Below are 23,392 nucleotides of genomic sequence, written 5' to 3'. Positions count from 1 at the left end.
AGCAAAATATTTCTGGGATGAAATTACCTTCATTATTCCCCTCTTATAATTTCAGCTTAATAATATAATTCTCAACATTTATCTTAAATAATAATTCCTTGGGAGGTTTGCCAAAAAAGAAATTGTTGGGCCTCTTCCTCAGAGTTTCTGAGTCTCTAGGTGGAACTCACAATTGTGTGTTTCCAACAGTTTCTCAGGTTATATTGATACTGCTGGCCAGGGGAAAATATGCTAAGAAGCATTGTCTTAGGTTAAGCAGAAACAAACAGAAATGGTAATAACACATCTCAAAAACCACAGTGAAGCTCAGAAATAAGTTTCATTTTAGAAATGTTCTAGTTGACAAATTTCATTACTATATTTTCTGTAAATGAGTTACTTTTATTTGTCAAATGTAAAATAAAAAATTAGTGTTTTGCAGAGGCTATTTACAGATTTATTAGTGTAGGACAGGAAGTACTAATTATTCAGGGGAATTTTTCTGTGACAGGTTTACTTTGACCTGGACACGGTAAAATGAGTAAAATTCCTTCAAAAGGCATCTCTTTTCCCTGCTTAATGAAAAGAAAAATAAAGAATATACCAAATACCAGAAAAGGCATCTCTTTAAGTACTAAAATACTAAGAAAATAGTTACTATCATGGAAAATTGAAGATCATTACAAACCTGTAAACTTGACATTGTATTTTTATTTTTAAATTTTTTCTTTCATCCTTTGATTGAGGACGTTAATTGAAAAGGACAATAACCGATTTTAATTTTTTCATCAATTTTTCATGCATGATTTTTTTCTGTACGTGTATTTGTACATGCACATAAAATAATTTGGTCAATTTCATTCCTCGGTATCTCACATATTCCTTTCCTCTTCTCTTTTCCCTAATCTCATCCTCTACTTTATGGATATATCTTCTATTTTCATAATTTCCCCCTGTTTTCAATAAAAAATAAAATTTTCCAGCTTATATATTTATTTTTCATCTTGTACTTCTGCAAGTCTTTTGTAAACCTAATTGGGAGCATTTGGAGAAGTTTCAACCTGGGAGCGATTTAATCTGATTCAAACTTTACAAAGAGTATTTTGACTGATGGTAAGACAAAGCTTTGAAGGACAAGAGTGGAAAGTAGGAAAGCATATAATATACTTTTACAGTAATTCAAACTAGTAATGATAGTGACTTTGACATAATAAGGAGAAAGAGGTCTCAGATTTGGGATGTGTTTTAAAGGCACAGCTTTCAAATTTAATGAGGGCTTGGATATAGGATGCAAGTGCAAAAAATTAATGAATAAATTCAGGAACTTAAATTCTAATTTTTGTAATCTGACTTCGTATAGGTCTTCTCCTGTCACTTGGGACTGTGCTCTTCGAGGATAGGGACTGCTCTTCTTTTTCTCTCATATCACCTTAGTTACAAGTACACCGTAGATACTTAATAAATGTGGTAATTCAGCATCAGTAGGTCAACTTCTAATCCTCCAGTTTCATCGTTTCTTCTTTGAAATGACTCAGATTCTATCATTTCTATTCATTCCCGCCCTTAACAGACTGCTCAAGACTGAAATCATGTAGAAGTGGGATTAGGTCTGTAACTGTTGATAATTCTAACTACAGCCTATCCCAATCTGATTCAAAATATAAATTAATGACTCAAAAGTTTGCTTTCAGTGATTCATTCAAGAAGTACTTACTGGCTTGTCTACATTGTACCCAGGACTTTTCTAGATGCCAGATAATAAACAAAAGGGATAAAAAAAACACACCCTATCTTCAAGGAGCTTAAATTTGTAATAACTAAAAATACGTAGTATACTTGATAATCGCTGTGATTAAGAAAAGAGAAAACAACACAACCTGGTATTGGGAATATTAATAATATCTAAATTTTAATTTAGATAGGCAACATCTCTTCTAAAACATTACATTTGAACAAATATTTAAATCAAATGAAAGGTTAAATTATACAGATATCAAAGGACACTATAGTACGAGTTCTCTGATATGGACAAGAACTTTACTTTGAAAATTGGAAAGAAGGCTATAGTAATTGGTTAGTTAGTGGCAGGAGGTGAGATCAGACAGATGGCAGGGCCAGATCTTTCAGGACCTTGTAGATTTGGTTCGAAATTTGCATTTCAGAGTACATCAATATGAAAAAATTGGACAATCAAACCGAGACTGATTTGAGTTTGTTTGGAAAAAAAATCACTTAAGTTGCTTTGCTGATCCTTGAATGTAGATGATTGAGGTCCCTTTCCCTGGGGCCTTTGGTGGTTTCTAATCCAATTAAAGTTTTCTGTTTATTCTCAAAGGCTTTTATTATCAGCATATCTCATCTCCCACTAACCTACACCATATGCCCTCTATTTGTCAAGCTGTTTTCATTATGGACTTACTCACATCATATATATTTATATTCTCTCCCTTCATCTATTGCCTATCTTTAAGAGAGTGGCTTCTGTCCTCTCATTCAATAGTCACATTTCAAATATAGAATGTTTCCCAACTTTCCCATCTTACTGATATCTCTAGTCATAAAACAAGATAGCCCTTGTTTGTAGTTCATTACCAAGCATAGAATCATGCCCTTTTTTGTGTTGATGTTTATTTTGTGCTTAATATTACATTCCAAATGATGTTGACTTTTATAATAGCAGAGAACAAATAAATTCTACTTCTTTCTTGGCATCCAGCAAATTTGGGGAGTGTATCAACTGTTGACCGATGTGGCTTGACTTTTTTTCTGTAATGGTGACTTCATGCAAAAAGTAACTTCTGGCAAAACAGTGATTGAGGTTAGGTGAAGGGAACATATACTTTCTTGCCTCAGTCACCACAGTGAGCTAGTCACATACAATAGGACACTCACTTATTGGAAAATTCCAAAGACTCCATGGGCACCTTCTTGATTTTAATAAAATTGAATTTATACCTGTCCGTTGAATGTTGACTGTTTTTCTTTTTGGTAGCCCTTGCTTTTGGCAATGTCAAACAGTTTTGTTGAGGGGGAATCTCAAGTTGCAGACCAGGCAGCACCTGTATAAATGGCTGTCATGTTAGTACTAGTCACAGGGATGCTGGATGTTCACAGCTATTCAGGGAGAGAGAGGTACCGAGAGGCCTGGCCATAAATCTAGCTGATACTTGCTGGGAAGAGGCAGCCCCACTGCAGGGAGCCATCTCTCTTCCCCCTCCCCATTCTTGGGTTCTGGGCTGAGGCCAGGGACTGTCCGGAGCTGATCTCGGGCTCCCATTGGCCGCTGTCTTTTGTGACGTCACGATCATGATGAGAATTGATGATCGGACACGCTGATTTCATTGTCTGAGGCGGCAGTGGAGACCCAGGAAAAGTCCCGCTGAATCCGCCTGTCCCAGCACTGACCTGATCTGGGATCCTCTGATCCCTTTCGTGACAGCACCACGCCCGAGGTAAGCACCTAACCTGGGTGAGTGTGAAGGGCGAAAGCGGGCGGGCAAGACACTGGGATAATGCTGTGCCCAGTGGGGGGCCCGTAGGTACTGTGGCCTAAAGAGGCAGCCAACAAACTGGTGCGGCTTCTGGGGAGCCAAATGCTTCTATCCTCAGATCAAAGGCTGGCAGCAGCGTGAGGTTAACAAGGAGCTGAGGCTAGGGATACAGTGGTCATTGCCAGAGAGCAAAGGACTCTGAGAAAGAGCAACGTTTGGGATGCACAGCTGGCCCAGTAGAAGGAGGAAGTGGCGCTTCTGCTCTGAAGAAAGGAGGGGTTTGGACTCCACCACTTCTAGATTTCACTGGACAGCAGATTTCTCACAGCCCTACTCTGATGTACTGAGGGCATTGCGCGTGCGCTTTTTGGTGTGTGTGTGTCTGTGTGTTAATGGGGTGGGGGGAGTTTACAGCGAGGAGAATGGGCTAGGAGTTTGCGCAGGCGCTTTTTCCGTTTCGCCGAAGGGGGTGGGGCTGAGCCCTGTCTTGGCTGAGAGTGGGAAGGGTTAGGAGATAGGCCTTGAGATAAAAGTTTCAAGTGCCAGTTTTTGTGGAGGGATTTGTCATTTACTTTGAAGCTGGCCTACTGAGTATACTCAGTCCTGAAATGAATCTCATAAACTTAAGGCACATTCTTAATCTACAGATATTAGGATTGAAATAATGAAAAGACCTCGGATAAGAATTTGAGGAATAGAAAGTTCTGAAATGAAAAACGTGTTTGCAGAAAAAAATTAAAGCCACTAATTATTCAAATGAATCCAACTTTGAGTCTTCAAGGAGCTCGGGTTTGGGGTGACATCCATGGGTTTAAATTTAAAACTCTTTAGAAAAACTCAAAGTGATATTGTGGAGACCCAGAGAAAGAAATATTTTACTCTCTTGTCTTTTCTTCTTCTTGATTCCTCTCATAAATCATTAGGTCCTCTCTCAGGTTTCATATTGTTCTTCTTTCTTCTTTCTCTGACTCTTGTAGAATCAAGAAGTCAAACCCTATTTTGAAGGATCTCGTCCAACCCACCTTCACTGAGAGGGGTATGCTGCTCAGCCATTATGAGGAACAGCCTGCTCATCTGTTCTTGGTGGAGAAATTGTGCAGTAGATTTATAGATTCCCTTCCAAGATCTGATCATGGATTCCTTTTCAAAGGAATCTGGGTTTTTCTTCACTTCTCATAGTTAAGACATTATCAAATCTGGACAAACTTCCCTTTGAAAATCTTCTTGCATCATTATGCCCTGACATTACAATATAAGCACTCATCATTACCCCTCAAGTCATCAACTAGGCCCCGAATTCTTAACTCATTCCACCAGATTAATAGTCTGTGACCACTTCATCATGATTTTTTCCAATCAATATATTCTTGGCTCTCTGTTTTTTATTGTTCCAATCCAAATTCCACCTGAATTTCAAAGACCCTCATAATTTAGCCTCACTGAATCACAGGAACATTATTTTATTTTATACTTCAGTGCCCAGCTCTCCTTAATGTTTCCCAAACCATCTACCTCCATGATATTGATAATTATGCCACTATCATCCCCTTCACTTGTGATGCCTTCTCTTAAATTTACATAATTCCAGTCTTGCCCCCATTGGAAGCTCAAGTTTTACCTCTCCATGAGACCTCTCCATGAGTACCTACAAGTCTAGCCCAACCTTTCATTTGAGATTGATTTCTTTGAAAGTTGAGTGAGATCACTTTTCCTAGCATTCCTACATTAATTATTGTATAACCTGTTTCTTATAACCCTTTTTATTGTCTTCATATTTGTTTGGAGTTGTGTGTGTGTATTAGACTGGACTCCTCAACTGAATTTTATACTGTTCCCTAACAATTGGAACCATTCCATCTACTTCTTTATCATCTGCCCACAGCTTCTGGATGACTAATCACAAGATCTATAGCCATCTGAGTTATTTTTCCCCCTAGAAAACAATTTCTAGCAAAGTAATATTGTTATAAAGAGCTGTATAAATGTGGAAACATATCCATCATTGGTCAGGCGAGGGATTCTCCAGTGACTAAATAACCCTAAATATAAGTCAGGGAAAAGGCATTATAGAGATCTCTGTATAGTGAGTGGCCTTCACATATATCATGCTCTCATAAAGCAGACCAAGGAAATGTTACCCCAGAAATAGTTTTGTCTGTAATTTTTTCAGTTTGAAAAATATAATTTTAGAAACATTTCATTTCTCCATACTTCTCATTTATGGTATTGTGTCATGTATATTCTCTTGAAATGTACTATTTACTCAATTGTATTTCATGATAACCTTCAGTTTTTGTTTAACCTTAATTATACCTGATAATTCTCATTTTTACATCCCTTGAATTATAGCTGATCACTGTGATGGTTACCACAATTGCTATTATAAAATATGTTGACTGTAACTTTCCTATCCTTTGGGCTTCAAACTTTATTGTTTGAAAAAACTCCAGTTTTACTTGAATGATAGTGTAATCATGGTTTTTATAGAGAGGCGTTTTGCAGATTTTATTTCAGCTGCTGTTTCACTTTGAGGCATCATCCCCATATCACATAAAGTTTTGTGCTTTAGGTATAAGAATAAAATGCAGACCAGAAGGGTGTTGTAATATATAAATTTGAAAATCATTCTCATAGATTATGGTATGTGAACTATAAATGTTAATTTTTATGATGGGAAAATCCTCTCTCCTTGACCTTTTCTCACATAATGTACATTATGTTAATTCCCTCAAAACTGTTTTACCTTGTAGCCAGATTATATAATAATTAATAAGACTTTGCTAGCCATTTACCTATAGACAAGTAGACAATATTGTTCAGTTAGGTAACTATGTATAAAAATTATGCTTAAGAATATGCTGTTGATTTTAGAGAGCTTAAAATAAAACTAAAATAAAAATGAGAGTGTGCTGTTTGTGTTTGAAATTTTATATTACAATTCCCTCTGGAATGTGAGGATGGCATTTAATTTTTTCATTTAAGTGGTAGAGACTGAGTTGGAAGAGATGTTCTCACAATAAGCCAGTCTTTTCATTTTACATATTAGGATTCAGAAATTCAGAAAAGTATGAAGTACCTTACCAGCATTACTCCTGGACATTTTGTTAACAACTTTATAAGTGTTATTGCATTTAAACTTCAAAACATCACTGTCACATGGTTTCTAGTATTATTTCCCATTTGACAAATGATAATTCAAATTCTCAAAGCAATTGACTTACCTAGAACCATACAGCTTTAAAATGTCACACCCAAGAATCAGATAGAGGTGTGTTTGACTCATGATGAACAAGCTATGGTTGAGTAAATTAAAATAATTATTTTTGTCAGATATTTAGCTAGGAACTAAGTCACTAGAGTCCAAGCTCAAGGGGCTGTGTTGTGTGTGCTATGTTTTTCATGAGCACAGTACGACTTCTGACACTTTTAAGAAGTCAGTGATTTCATAGCTAGACCAAATGGTATATACTTATGTATATTTTAAGTATTTTATTGAAGTATGTTAAGTCTTCAAATATGTATTTTGTATAAAATACATTCTTAAAAACTGTACAGAGGATATTTTGTTTTTATACAGAATAATCCACAATACAATAAAGTTTTTGAATTATTGATTCTGTTTTAATTGTGGAGTTAGCTAAAACTGAAATTGGTGGTGTCATATACTTGCATTGCATGCACTATATCTAGATATACTGGTTTGGAAGAGAAAAGTGATATAAATTCTGTATAAGAAAGGAACTAGAAGGGCTGGGAATGTCACTCAGTGGTAGACCACTTGCCTAGGAAGGCCAGTACCTGGGTTCAATACCTAGCACCACACAAGTAAAAGGAACTGAAGAGTCTAGTATATTCAGAAACTGTCATTGACACTCTGAAGCCATTCCAGTAGCAAACATTTCAAGAAAATAAGTTGAAACTTGTCTGTGCAATAAAAGTCATCCTGTGCCAACTAGTAGCAAAATTGCCTGGATTAAACATGAAATCTAGGTACACTTTAACTGGATACATGAGATTGTGCCATGCCACTCAATTAAACACTATATTTTATATCTGTGATTTATAACAACATCTATAGCAATAAACTGTTTACGTTTTTGGTCTGCTTTTTTTCTACAGCTAGACTTAATGTTTAATTGGATTAATGCTTAGAATCATTAACCTATTTTTTAATCAAGAGTTTCAAAGATTCAAAAAACTACCTTCTTAGCTTCTCTTCCTATGGAATCAGGGACATTTTAAAAGTCCTTAAAACAGCTATGAAAACATGCGACTTACATTCCCTCCACAGACATTCTTCTCATGGATGCAAACATCTGTGCATGGTGCTTGTGAAAGATCTTATAATTAGCAAGGGGCAGAACCAGAACCTAAACGCAAGTGTCATTCTAGAGGCTATGCAACTGACTGGGAGACAGCGAGTTAGAATGGGGCATATCTCTACTGTATTTTTTTTTAAAATGTGTTCATGTGTATCTGCTCCATAACCTCTCGTTCTTTGACATTTTCATATGTATATGCATGGATGATATTTAGAAAAAGAGATCATCATGTCAGCCTTCAACAGCTTCAGCGCTTAAGATACATATACCCATATTTTCTCCTATTGTCAAACCAACTGATGGTGAAAGCATTTCTTCACTGAGTTTTATGAAACAGATTATAAGATTATGTGTTTTATACTGCACTAATTTATTGCTTTAATACTTGCTTATTTGGTTAGCTTGATCTACCTATTGTGTGTTTTATGGATAGAATAGCTATGCCATTTGAGAAAGTAATTATCTGAGACCCATTTTCTAAATAGCTTTGCCCTTTCATAGACCAACAATTTGTTGTGTTGAAATCTCTTTGACAGACCAACAATTGGAAGAGACCTGGGGCATTGTAAAATGTGGAAGAAGAAATATATTCTCCATTAGTAGGAAGTGTTACATTAGGTATTAGCATTCTCAGCCTTGACTCATTTCCACTCTTCTAAGATAATAATATACCCACACAGTTATTTTTGAAGATACATGCTATTTATTAAAGTAATCTCTCAGGCATTTTATTTAGAAACACTGGGCTTACTTTTGTCATCAATAAATGGTAAAAATATTGATTATTAGTTTGAAGTTTCTCCCTTAAGATAGTAATAGTTAACTCAAAAGGAAATTTTATAAAATTTTAGTATTGACTATGATATGGAACCAATTTAATTTTGGGTTGGGTTTGGCACATCTGTATCTTTTAAATCCTCGCTATTCAAAATGTGTTCCATAGAGTAGCAATATGGGCATCACTTTGAAATTGTTTATTATAAGCTGAAAACTCCGTGGTCCTACTCAAGACAACTGAATTAGAATCTGCTAGGTGGTTAATATGCCTATTGATGTGTGAGAGGAACTGATGCAACGTGTAATCTAACTTGCTGCACGACCTCAACTTTAAAAAGCTGGTGGTCATAAAAAACAAACTGAATTTTATTTCGTCCATTTTAGCACGTGTAAATAAATATGTAATCAAATGTTTTTCCATTGTATATTATCTAACTATATAGATCAGCTTTGCTTCATTCTGGACTTAATACTATCTCATTGTGAGAATAGCTTTACCTATGTGGTAGGGAAAATTATTACATTTTTGGTAAATCCACTGATTTTGGTGATAACAATGACCTCATCACTGAAATGATATTTATCTTAATTACTTGACCTATTAAAGAGCATCACAGGAGAATATAGACATGTTGGGAGTACCGTCACCAATATCTTTTAGGGGAACTGTTTATTTTCTTTGTTGCTATAACCAATTACCACACAATTAGTGGATGAAAACAATATGTGTTTATTATCCTATGCTTTTAGAAGTCAAAAGTAAAATAAGGAGATCAATGTGTTAAAAATCAGTGTCAACAGGGATTTTCTTTCTGGTAGCTCTAGGGAAGAATCCATTTCCTTGCCTTTTCCAACTTTTAGTGGCTACCCACATTCCTTGGCTCATGGCTGCCTTCCATGTACAAAGGTGGCAATAGCTGATAAAGTCTCTCATATTGCCTCACCTATTCTAACAATTCTGCTTCCATCTTCTGCATTTAAAAGCACTTGTGATTGCATTGATCACACAGATAATCTAAGATACTCTCCTTATTTTGTGGTCATCTGATTAATAAACATAATCTCATCCTCCATTTTAATTCACTTTTTCCATGTAAACTACATATTCAGTTTACATGAATTGGGATATAAATATTTTGGGGGAACATTGTTCTACCTATTATAAAAAATTGATTCTTTTGGCTGATAAAGAAAGACAATATCTAATCTTGTTATCGGGGTATTAAAAGAGTTCATTAGTTAGTATTATGTGTTGAATTATAGCCATCCTCATTCATGCTATAATCCTAACCCTAAGCATCTGACAATGTATCTTACTTGTGAAAAGGTCATTGTAGATGTAATTAGCTAAAAATTAAGATGACGTCATACTGGTCAAAAGTGGGTCCCTTATCCATGTAGGTAGTATTTTATAAAAGGGGGACAATTGAATATAAACACACATACTGGGGGAATGTCATATGAACATTTGGATAACCATCTACAAAGCCAGAAGAGAGGCATGAAATAGATCCTGACAGCTCTCAAAAGGAGTCAACCTTGTAAGCATAGTGAGTTCAAACTTAGCTTTCATAATTGTGAGGCAATGCACTTCTGCTGTTAAAGCAAGCCTCCCGTTCTTGATATTGTTATTTTGGCACTCCTAGAAAATTAGCATAGCCAGGATTGTTCCTTAAGATACTTAAGTTTCATAATCCTCAAAAGCACCTATTTAATAAACATGTGTTCTATAGTATGCTAGGTATCAAACAAAGTGACTTAGACATTAAAGAACTTTATGATATACATTTGTTTAGTAAAAAAACAAGTTAATATATACAGTATTTCATTTCTCTGGCCCTTGGTTTTTTTCAATGGTAAAATGATAGTATTACCTTTATTATATCTGAGGATATTCCTAACTTTAAAGTTTATGCCTCTGTTATTTAATGAGTTATTAACTCTATACATTAAGAAAAAGTTTTCTTTGGGGGGTGGTACTGGGGCTGGAACCCAGAGGCTTTCTACCTCCTGGATATACTTCCAGACCTTTTTTAAAATATATTTTATTTGGAAACAGGGTCTCACTAAGTAGCTAAGGCAGGCCTCGAACCCGTGCGATCCTCCTGTCTCAGCCTCCCAAGCACAGGGATTACAAGCGTGCACCACCACGCCTGGCTAAGAAAAAGTTTTAAGTGCAGGTTAAGTCCTTGAAATTGTGTTAAGTATTTCTTCAGGAAACTCTCTGAACTACTACCATATCAGATATTTATTTCCCACTTTTTGACCTTTTACTTTAAATAGAAGTAAAATCATTATAGAGAGACCATGTTCTTCTGACTCTATTGACCCCTTTAAAATTGGTTTAAGACTTATGTTCAAAACATGGTACATTAATGGTGCTATGTATAAAATGCACAATAAATAAGTGAGTCAAGTGTTAAATATCTGTGATGATGACATGCTTATGTATCAACTACTTTTAAGAGCAGTGACTTGAAGAGAAAAGTGTTTTCTTTTTCTTTTTTTTTTTGTGGCACTGTGCATGGAACCCAGGGGCTTTTCTACCTCCAGGCTATACTCCAAGACCTAATTTATATTTTATTTAGAAACAGGGTCTCACTAAGTTGCTTAGAGACTCACTAAGTAGCTGAGGCTGGCTTTGAACCTGTGCGATTCTCCTGTCTCAGCCTCCCAAGCTCTGGGATTATAAGCATGTGCCACCACGCCCAGCCGGAAAGTGTTCTTTTAAAGAAGATCTGTCCTGCTTTTTCAGTACTACAAATATACAAAGTATATTGAAGTAATGCATGTCTTCACAATTCACAGATGCCTCAGTCAAAATTCTCATTGATATAATACAAGACAACTGCTCGCACAACTTAAAGGAAGGAAGATTTATTTGCCTACAGTTTTTTGGAGATTTAGAAGTTCATTCCATGTCAGGAGGGTGGGCAGAGCTCAGGGTATGGTGGCAGGAAGCAGAAAGAGGGAGAGCACAAGCCTCTGCTCTCACATCATCATGGGGAGCAGAAGCAGGAGAGTAAGTGGAAGAGAGAACTATGTATAGTTTCCAAGTCTCCCAGGAACCCCTCTTTAGCAACTAAGGCCTGTTTCCAACATTGCTACTTTATTTTTGTTAGGGCTAGGGTGACATTTTAAATTTGAACCATTACAAGAGGTGGAGCTGTGGTTTATAAATAGCTCTAATTATCCTTTTGAAAATGGTTATTGCATTATCTGAATTAAATAACACTGGTAAAATAACAACTGCTGAATATGGTTAACATCAGACAATGTATAATATATTCTATACATTCAGATTTGGCCTAGTTATCACCAAGGAATAAATGGTAATGAAAGACCCAGAAATATGTTAATTTTACAACAATCTCTCCCTCTCTGTCTCAGGTCTAGCCAGTTGAAACCATTAGGAACTAATTCTAGTTCTATTCTTCAAACACATATCTGCCTATGATTTGACAATAACATAAACTATCTATTTTGTTGTGCTGGGGATTTAACCTAGAAGCATTCTACCTCTGAGCTATATCCTAGCCCTATTTTATTTTTTATTTATTTTTTACTTTTTGTGGTACTGGGATGGAACTCAGGGGCATTCTAACTCTGAGTGACACCCCAGCCCTATTTTTTATTCTTTAGTTTGAAACAGGGTATCACTGAGTTGCAAAGGGCCTCACTAAGTAGCTGAGGCTGTCCTTGAACTGTGATTCTCCTGTCTCAGCCTCCTGAATGCTGAGATTACAAGCATGCACTACCATGCCTGGCTATTTTTCATCTTGAAGCATGGTATCACTGAAGTACTGAAGTGCACACTGGCCTTCAAACCTGCGATATTCCCGTCTCAGACCCCTAAGTACTGGGATTACAGACGTGTACTACACATAAGTTTTCTATCTTAATGCATGCCTCACATAGGGAAGTATATCATGAATGAGGTCTGTACATATTTAGGAGTCCAAGGACATGTATTCAGAGTTCTGCAACTTTTATGACAATTTTTTAATTTTTAATTTTACTTAACTGCTAATCTTAAAAAATTCCCTACAATATCCAGATAGACACTCACACGCAGCACAGACAGAGCCTTTTCACTAGGTAGAAATTTTTCAGTTTTAGTCATAACAATTGAAAGACATCTGAATAAGAATCGAATATATTAAAGTTTTTGTGTTTGTGTACCTTTTCCAAGGGAAGAATAAAGAAGGGAATTTCCTGATGATTATCAGATTTAGGGTTTTATTCTACAAGGAATTTAAGTAACTTAGCAGTTTCTTATTCTATTAAAAGTATTATTTTTATTTTTAATTGGCAACATGTTGTATTAAATGTAAACAATGTGGAATTGCTGATAATTAACCAATTAACTTTATTAAATATATATATTTGGTGGTACTGGGGTTCTTGGAAACCCTTCTACCTCCGGGCTACACTCCCAGACCTATTTTTATACTTTTTTACTTGGAAATAGGGTCTCTTAAGCCAGGACGGCTGGCTTCCAACCTGCGCGATCCTCCTGTCTCTGCCTCCCAAGCGCGGGGATTATAAGCGTGCACCACCACGCCTGGCTAATATGTGTATATTAATTAACATATAAATTCCACTCTTTTCAAGTATGTAATACATTGTTAACTATAGTCACTTCTTTGCACGATATATCCCTTGAATTTATTTCTTCTTTCTAACCAACACTTCATACCTACTCAATCCCAGCTCCTGGTAACCACCATTCTACTTTCTAGTTCAATGAGTTCAGATTTTTTATTTCTCTTCCTGTGTTTGGCTTATTTCACTTAGCATAATGCCCTCCAGTTTCATCCATATTGTTGCAAATGAGAAGATTTTTGTCTATGTTAAAGCTAAATATTCCAATGATAAATATCCACTCTCAGTGGACACTTAGGTTGATTCCCTAATATATTGGCTAGTGTGAATAATGCTTCAGTGAACACATAATTACAGATATCTCCTCAACATACTAATTTCATTTATTTTGAGTATATAACCAGTAGTGTAATTGTATTTTTAATTTTTCAAGGAACTTTCATACTGTTTTATATAATGGCCATATGAGTTACATTCCTACCAATAGTTTACATAAATTCTCTTTATTTTGTAGGATTAAATTTATGCTTCCCCTATTTGATTAATTAAATACATGTGCCTGGTTGTATATTGTTCTACACTATAATGTTACCTACTTACCACTAGATGGTGTGTTTGAGGGAATCTACCTCTAACCCCTGAAGAGTATGATGTGTACTTAATCATTTTTTGGTTAAGAGTTTTGTAGGCAGATATAAAATCAGAAATAAGAAATATTACAATCTGAATTGCTTATCTCTTTGCTTATAAGCAAAGCTACCCTAAATTCTTCTTCATATATACTGTGCAAAATCTGATTCCAGAAATACTAAGAGAATGTAGAATGTAGGTGAAGAAATATAACTTTAACCTTTTGAAACAAATATAACCACCAATAAAAATTCCTTTGGAAGTGTAGTGAGAGAGTGATAAAATAAAATTATGTGAATGATGCAAAAAGTTTGAAAGGATGCTAATAAGGATAAATTCTCAATATGGTGAAATACAAGTGATTATTTTGACATAATGAATACTTTATAATCATCTTTCCAATGTGTGACTATGGCAAATTATATAGATCTTCCTTCAACAGTAAATAAAATTCAGCCTACATTTTAAAGGCATTAACTTAGACTGTGAGTTTCAAATTGTGAAATACTAGGAGTCAATGCTTGTAGCAGTGTACTTTGACTAGTGAAATGTAGAAGTGATTGAATTGCACACTTTGTGCATGTAAAAAATACACAATTTAATCAATAAATCATATGAATTGAGGTATTTATTTAGTTCATCAGAAGACGCTATATTTCACTGGTCAGTGGTGCTCATATGTATTTTGTATAGCATTGTATGAAAATAGAGCTAAAGACATAAATCAGCTATCCTGTTGAGGCCCCATTTATGTTTCTGATTATCTGTTTTGAGATTAATCTTCTTCTTTTATAATAATATAAATTATGATACCCAAGGGTATGACTAGGTTCTTAGAGTCTATGGGTATTCTTAATTTTAACATTAACATGGGATAAAAGTAAGTGTCATTAAAAGATAATGAACTCATCATTGATGAAACACCCTAAGATTTAGGATATTCACTTACTAATATATTTCCTTCTTTTAAGAAAAACATTAACCTTCCTTAAAATTTATACACTAGTGATACAGGATAAAAGTGTGTATTTCTATGTCATATCTCTGTAAATGTATATATTTGTATATATTTATGTGTAGATCTTGCACATAATATTGTCTTATAATTTATGAACATGTAACTATGAATATATATTTATCTTTCATGTAGCCAGCAACCATGAATACTAATTACACAGAATATTTGTGTTTATAAAAATAAAGTCAATGAACAATTTCTTTGTGACCTGACAAAGTCATATAAATATCTGTTGTTTCATATTTTTATGTAAATGATAGATGGCAATTGAGTCTCTGAGAAAAAAGATGAGATGTATGGAATGTACTTCAGTAAAGTATAGCTCAATAAGCAGATAATAAATAACCTGTAATAGCACTGGAATGGACAGAATGTCTGCTAATAGACATTATGCTTAGATGCTGGAATTTTTTTGTGCAACATCAGGCAAGTTAATTGTAAAATAAGGTAAATAGAACCACTTTCATAAAGGTAAGAATTATTTGATGTAAATGATAGATTAAAGTGAAAGTTTCTGAGCACAGATTTACAAAAGAAATTATTTTGTACATCTTCAAATTTCATTAAGATTGAAGTATCTGTTTATAACTGTATATTGAATAAATCTTTCACAACATAAAACATCATTTAATAGCTTGATTTTAATATAAGAATTCACCTAGTTTAATATAATATCCTTTTGTTTTTCAATATAAGTTGACAGCAAATTCTGCAGAGGCATTTATTCACATATGTGAACACCATTACCATTAGATTTGTGCTTAATTTTTGCATTCTTTTTTTTTTTTTGCGGATCTGGGGGTGGAACCCAGGGGCTTTTGACCTCCGGGCTATACCCCCTGCCCTATTTTTTATTCTTTATTTTGAAACCGGGTCTCACTGAGTTGCAGAGGGCCTCACTAAGTAGCTGAGGCTGTCCACAAACTGCGATCCTCCAGGTCTCAGCCTCCCAAATGCTGGGATTACAAGCATGTGCCACCACGCCCGGCTTAATTTTTGCATTCTTAAGCTTTTACTTTTTAATTTTTTATTGGTGCATTGTAGTCATACATCTTAATGGGATAAAAGATGGTGGAGATATACATGCACATATGTCCCAATTAGCCCTTACCAATTCCTGCCCCATCCCTCCCCCTTCCTCCTTCCCATGCTTTGCTTAGTGATTGACTTTGATATGTTTAAGTATATCATGTGCTTTAGAGATAAAATTCTCATGCATTACTTCATGCATTACTATGGTAATCTGATTTGATTATTTTGGGTAGATACCCAGAAGTGGTATAGCTGGTCATATGGTAAGATCTTTCTGATTTTTCTGAGGATCCTCCACACTAATTTCCAATGTGGTTGTACTAATTTGGAATCCCACCAAAAGTGTATCAGAGTTTTTACTTCTCCACATCCTCACCAGCATTTATTGTTGTTTGTGATTTTAATAGTTGCCATTCTAATGGTGGTTAAGTAGAATCTCAGGAAAGTTTTGATTTGCATCTATCTCACTGCTAATGCTGTTGTGCATTTTTTCATGTATTTGTCCTTTTGTGAAATGTCTATTTAGTTCACTTCCACATTTTTATTGGGTTATTTGTTTTTTTGTTTGTGAGTTTCTTAAGTTCTTTGTATATTCTAGATGTTAGTCCTCTATCAGAGGAACAGCTGGAAAATATATTCTCCCATTTCGTTGACCCTGTTTCAAAATATAAAATAAAATAAAAATAGAAATGGCTGAGTGTGTTGCTCAGTAGTTAAACTCCACTCAATTCAATCCCCAATACTGAAGAAAATAATATAGTAATTTAGTTACTATAGACTTTCACTAGAGTAAAGGAACATGGTATTGATTCCCAACTTTTATGGAATTCCTCCAGCATAATCAGAAAATAAGTGTCACAAATTCTATAAGTTGAGGTCAAAATGATAGAGATATAGGTGAGATTCTTAAGTCTTCCCAAGCTGGCCGTGGTGGCACATTCTTGTAATCCCAGCATTTGGGAGGCTGAGACATGAGGATCGCGGTTTGAGGACAGCCTCAGCTACTACTTAGTGAGGCCTTTTGCAACTCATTGAGACCCTGTTTCAAAATAAAGAATAAAAAATAGGGCTGGAGTGTAGCTCAGAGGTAGAATATCCCTGGGTTCTATCTCCAGTACCACAAAAAGAGAAATAAATAAAAATAAAAAATAAAAATTAAGTATTTCCTGAAATCTCTTGTCTTTATAAGATTTGAAGAGAGAGATAAACTGCAAAAAGCAGATGCAAGAATGAAAACTCTTAAGGAGGGGACAAATACCTTTGCATGATTATTAGAACATAATTTAATGAATCATGTTTATAATAATGTCCCAATTTTATAAAAAATGGTTTAGCATTCTTGCATTTAAAAAATATAGTGTATACTGTATGTAGCACTGAAATATTTCTATTGGATATAGTTATGAAGTGTCAAATAAATATAGTTTCATAAAATAGTTATGAAAATAAATATTTACTATTGCTTGAAGAGATAGATACTTTAGATTCCCAGGGTGACACATTGCCCAAGATATCTTAGAAATAGTAATGTAGTGGTAACTTGAGAAACTTCAATGATCTTCAAACCAAATTATTCAGGACTAAACAGTACATAATTACACATGACACATGCATTTTCATGGTCAAGAAAATGTATATGCCAAAAGAAAATGCCTGAAAATATATTATTATTATTAATATATTTCATTTGTGCCAAATTTTAACAATCTACACAAAAGCATAATTGTTCATATTTTTATTTATAAAAACCTGAGAAATAAAAGTGGTTCTGTGCATGTTTTGTATTTTTATTTAGATTTCATTTTTTTGTATGTGGTACAAGGGATTAAACCCGGGAGCATTCTACTTCTGAGATACACATGTAGCCCTACTTTTTATTTTAAAATAGGATCAACTTGCTAAGTTGCTGAGGCTGGCCTCAAACCTGCACTCCTTCTGTCTAAGCCCCAAGTACTGGGATTATAGGCAACCACAACCATGTCTGTCTGTTATTGAGATTCTTAACCATAATATCAGCCCCAAAGTATTAGTTTTTAGTGAAAGCTTGATATGTATAGGTTGAATGTGACAAGAAATAAAGTTCCTTAGATTTTATATGATTTAAACATTTTATTTCTTATTTTTTATTTTTGGTGGTACTGGGGTTCCTGGAAGCCATTCTACCTATAGGCTACACTTCCAGTCCTATTTTCTATTTCTATTTGGAAACAAGGTCTCGTAAGCCAGCGAGGCTGGCTCCGAACCAGCACGATCCTCCTGTCTCCACCTCCCAAGCGCGGGGATTACAAGCGTGCGCCACCACGTCTGGCGTATGATTTAAACTTTTTAAATACAGTGGTAGATTTCTAATTTTGACTAGGATAGAGTAAACCCAATACAACCTTCTCTCCTGGTGACTAAAGCATAGATCTTTACAGGAAAATGTAAAAGTAACTGCATGGGGAACCTGAAAACTAAACAAAAGGAAGCATAATGGGTGTCAGAATTTAGAAAAGTGACATTACATAGGGGAGCTCTCCTGTGTTTTCCTCCTACCTTTAACCAAGGTTGGATCCTAATCATGGAACTCTGGAGTGGTACATTGTTGACTAAAACTACAATAGTATGCATGTATAACAACAGTGTGGGGATATAGGAAATTAATTTCTGTCTTTCTGTCCCTCTCTTTTTATTCTTCCACTTTCACCTCATCAATTGTTCCATTTGCAGATCTGTGCTTCATTGACAGTGGAACTACTAAATAAATTAACAGAAACCCCTATGTTTTTGCTAGATTACCAGAAAATGTGAGCCCTAATATTAGAAAATATGTGAGGAATGCCATGGAGGAGAGAGCTATAGAACAAATCTTTAAATACTTGATATAAGCATGTATAAAGCTCAAGATTGCACTTAAGATGCCCATCAGTTGAATACATCTAAAGCAGCATAGCAAAGGCTTTGGAGATGGAAATGACATTGAAATAATCACTCTAGTGGCAGTAGTATGGGTAAAAATTAAAGCAACATAGCAAAGGATTTAAAAACTGAACCGTGCTCCCCACAGAAGGCCAAACAGAAATAACAACCTGAACCTGAGCTGACATTCTGCTAACTGTATCTCCCCAATTCAACTTTATTCAAAAGATTCTAAAAAATAATATACCAAAGTACCAAGATACAATCTAAATTTAACAATAAGAAGTGCCCACACCAATATAACTCAGATATTCAAATTATATTGAAGCTGATATCATAACTATGCACCCTTACATGAAAATAAACCACTCTGGAAAACACTAAAATATTAGAGGTTATCAAAAGAGTAATAGAAACTATAACATAGCACAATATGAAAATTATAGAGCTAAACAATTCAATATCTGAAATTTTTAAAACTTTGGTATGGGCAGAATAACATAATGGTGATGACTGTGAAGCCTCAGTGAACTTTATGATGAATTAATATAAATAACAAATTCACAGTTATACTTGGACACTTCAACATTGCTCTTTCAGCAGTTCATAGAAATCAATAAGGATGTAGGAGATCCAAACAACACTATGAGCCAACATAACTTAATTGACATTTTTTAGAACTGCCCAGCCAACCACCAGAGTTTTCAATCCTTTAAAATTTGCATGAAACATACACCAATAACAAACATATTCTGGGCTGGGCTATAAAACCTTTAAAAATTTAAAATATTAAAACCACACCAAGTACATTCTCTGACCATAACCAAACTAAAAATCAATGAGATATCTGAAAAAGACCCTGACTATTTTAATTAAACAATATATAATGGAAATTAGCAAATGTTTTAGCTGAATGATAACCAAGTAATCTATCAAAATTCATAGAGTGAAGCCAAAGCACTTCTTAGAAATAAGGTTATAAAATTAATTCCTTTTGAAATAGTATACGGGTTTTAGATCATCAGAATAAGCTTCCTTCTTATGAAAATGGAAAAGAAACTTAAATCCAAACAAAGTTGAATGAAGGGAATATTGGAGCAAGAGATAATGAAAATGAAAAGACAAAAATATTGAGACAAAAACTAATGATGCTGATTAGATCTAGTTCTTTCAGAAAGTCAATGCGAGTGATGAATGTCTCCCTAAGTTGACAAACAAAAAGAAATTAGTTACCAATATCAAAAGGGAAATATACATGTCACCACAGACCCTACAAACATTAAAAGAATTACAAAAGGATAGTAAGCAGTTTCACATTTTTGAATAAGGCAGTTTAGATAAAATTGGCCAATTCGTTGAAAGATGCAAACTAACAAAATTCACACAAGATGAAAAAATATGAAAAATGTAGAAATGTGATGTGTAGTGTATAATTTTTGAACAAAGAAATACTCATGCCCAGATGGCTTTATTAATGGTTTCTAACAAAAATTAAGGAAAACATTGCAGAAATCCTGTGTAGTCTCTTCCAGAACATATAGAGTATCTATTTCCCAGTTCATTATCCCAGTACCAAAACCAAATGTAGTACAAGAAATGAAAGTCACAAACACTCTAATAAATATTGACTCAAATGCAGAACAAAATATTTACAAATCAACTTAATATATATGTAAATGAAGCAACACCATGTGAGGTTTATTGCAAAAATGGAAGATTGTTTCAACATCTAAAAATCTATCAGCATAATATACCATATAAAAATGTTTAAAAAAAAGCCAGGTGTGGTGGCACACACTTGTAATCACAGCTGAGACAGGAGGAACACGGTTCGTGGACAGCCTCAGCTATTTAGTGAGGCCCTTTGCAACTCAGTGAGACCCTGTTTCAAAATAAAGAATAAAAAATAGGGCTTGGGGTGTTGCTCAGAGGTAGAATGCCCCTGGGTTCCATCTCCAGTACCTCAAAAATGTTAAAAAAAAACTCTACAATTTTCTCCATAGAAATAGTAAAAATGATTTAACAAAATTTAACATCAATTTGTACTAATGACTATAATATTAGTAATAAAACACTTTTGGACGAATAAGAATAAAAGGGTATTTAACCTGGTAAAGGGAAGTTCTAAATGACCTATAGGTAACATCATAATTAATAGTGAGAGACTAAATCCTTCCTTTCAAAAACAAGAGAAAATAAGAATGTCACTTTATTAAAACATATTCTGTAATTGCAGCACTTGGGAGGCTGAGACAGGAAGATTGTGCAGGTTCGAAGCCAGCCTCAGCTACTTAATGAGGCTCTCAGCAACTTAGTGAGACCCTGTTTCCAAACAAAACATAAAAAATAGGTCTGGGAGTGTAGCCCAAAGGTAGAAAAGCCCCTGGGTTTCAACCCCAGTACCACAAACCAAAAAAATGTTTATGTTCTAGATCATAGTGTATTGAGGCCAGATGGATAAAGTCATGGGTATTGGAAAAGAAAAAATAAGCCTATGTGTATGAATAACATGATCGTGTAGAAGAATACCAAACAAGTAACCAAAAGGCCTCTGAAAACAATATAAGTTTTGAAAAGTTGCAGACTAAAAGGTCATTATACCAAAATAAATTGTATATCAATAAGTTAGAAATGAACAACTATAAAGTTAAAAATAGCGCAATGACTAGTACCTGTGATGGTTTGGATTTAGAATGTCCTCTAGACCTCATGCTGTCGTCATGGCAACCTGCCATGTTGGAGGTTGGTTTTGGTTCCTAAGAAGTGGCCCCTGGGGGTGTGGCCTTGGAAAGTATATATATAGTCCCACCTCCCTTGTTCTTTCCCTGCTTGTTAATGCTCTCCATAATGTGAGGGCTGAGTTCCTCTTATTGTGTTCTCTGTTTTCATCCTCCATGACAGGGGAGCAGAGTCTCTCCCTCCTGAGCACTCTCTTTTTCTCTCCTTCTGTTTCCATCATGTAACAGGAAGGTCCCTCCACCTGTGTGTTCTCGCCAACATGCCCTGAGCTCCAAAGATGTCACCCATCCTAACATGGAATGTAACCTCTGAAATCTCCAGAATTTTGGGTATTTTGGGTCACAATATTACCAATTCTGACTGAAACAGTGCTCCTAAAAGACGAAAAATATATATGCATAAGTGTAGCAGAAAATGCATTGGATCTCTGTGCTTAATAGCTATAAATTTCTAGAAAAAATCAAACATATAAATAATTATACAGTTGTATTAAAATTATAATACTTAATATTGTTAATATGCCAGTTCTCCATAATCTGGTCCATAGAGTCCATATAATCTCAATCTAAAGCAGCAGGGTTTTTTTGTAGTTTTCTACCTACAAATTTATATGAGAATAAGAAAACATCAGATAGTCAAATTTGAACACAATCCATAAAATAAAACAATGCATAAAAAGATAAAGGTATTTTGTAAAAATTAAAAACATCTGTTCTGTGAAATACATTGTTAATAAGAGCATAAACTCTAGAAGGAACCCCCTTTTTAAATCTGTATCTATAAGATATAATGAACCCTCAAAACTCAATAAGCAAACAACTCAGTAAAAAAAGAGAAACATTTGACTTCTTCCAAAAAAGACATATGTAATGCACACAAGTATATTAAAAGATGCTTAACATCATTAGTCACTAGGAAAATGGAAATAAAAACCACAATAATGATATACAAGTATACTTCTATTATAATGACATTTTAAAAAATCTGAAAGTAACAATTGCTGATGAGGGAATAAAGAAACTGAAATTTTCATCAAATATAGGTGAGTAGGTTAATATGCATAGTCACTTTTGTTTGTTTATTTATTTATTTTTATGTGGATCATATGGAAATTAGCATACATTCAGACTGATATACACAGTAACTTTTGGAAACATTTATCACCTTCTCATAAAGTTCAATATGAACTTATCATGTTACTTGGCAGTACTTTCCCTGGGTATTTATTCAAGAGAAATCAACCCTTACTTATACACAGAAAACTGTATACAAACATTCTGTGAACCATAAGCTATGATTGTCAAAAACTTGAAAGAGTCCAAATGTCCCTCAGTGGACAGACAGATTAATGAGGAACAGTCATATAATGAAATACTACCCTATAGGGGAAAAAAACACAAAATATTGATAACACATAACAACATATCTGGATCTCTGATGCATTCTGTTGAGTAAAAGAAGGTAGGCTCAGGTGTCTACCTAATGTAGGATTCCACTTAGATGTTATCCTATAAAAGTCATAATTATAGGAATAGACCAGGAATTGCCAGGACTTGAGAAGGCTGGAGGGGTTGATTACAAAGAAACAATATAGAAAAATTTTCTGGAGTAACAAAATTATTCTGTATTTTGATTTTGGTGGTAGGATTATAGTTATACATATTTGTCTTTTTTAATTTTTTATTGATGCACTGTATTCATACATCATAGTGGGATACAAACTTTTGTAGACATACATGCACACATCGCCCAGTCAGCCCCCACTCGATCCCCACCCCATTCTCTCCCCATCCCTCCTTCCCATGCTTGGCTTAGTGGTTAGCATCTAGTATTATAGCAATTTATCCAAAATTAAAAATGGTAATCTCACATAACATTATTTGTCTTAATCGTAAAACTGT

General features: G+C 34.7%; 1 protein-coding gene across 1 annotated transcript in view; it reads left to right on the top strand.

Moving 5' to 3' along the window:
- Window positions 1-3,395: 3,395 nt before the first annotated feature.
- The window catches only part of HDX (highly divergent homeobox), a gene marked incomplete at its 3' end in the record, with an annotated part of 111,514 nt that continues 91,517 nt past the window's right edge, over window positions 3,396-23,392 (top strand). The window contains exon 1 of the mRNA XM_080718344.1: window positions 3,396-3,431. The remainder of the gene's footprint in view (window positions 3,432-23,392) is intronic.

This window comes from Muscardinus avellanarius, assembly GCF_963383645.1.
Source record: "Muscardinus avellanarius genome assembly, chromosome: X".
Classification (NCBI taxonomy): Eukaryota; Metazoa; Chordata; class Mammalia; order Rodentia; family Gliridae; genus Muscardinus; species Muscardinus avellanarius.
This window is presented reverse-complemented; position numbering and strand designations above follow the sequence as displayed.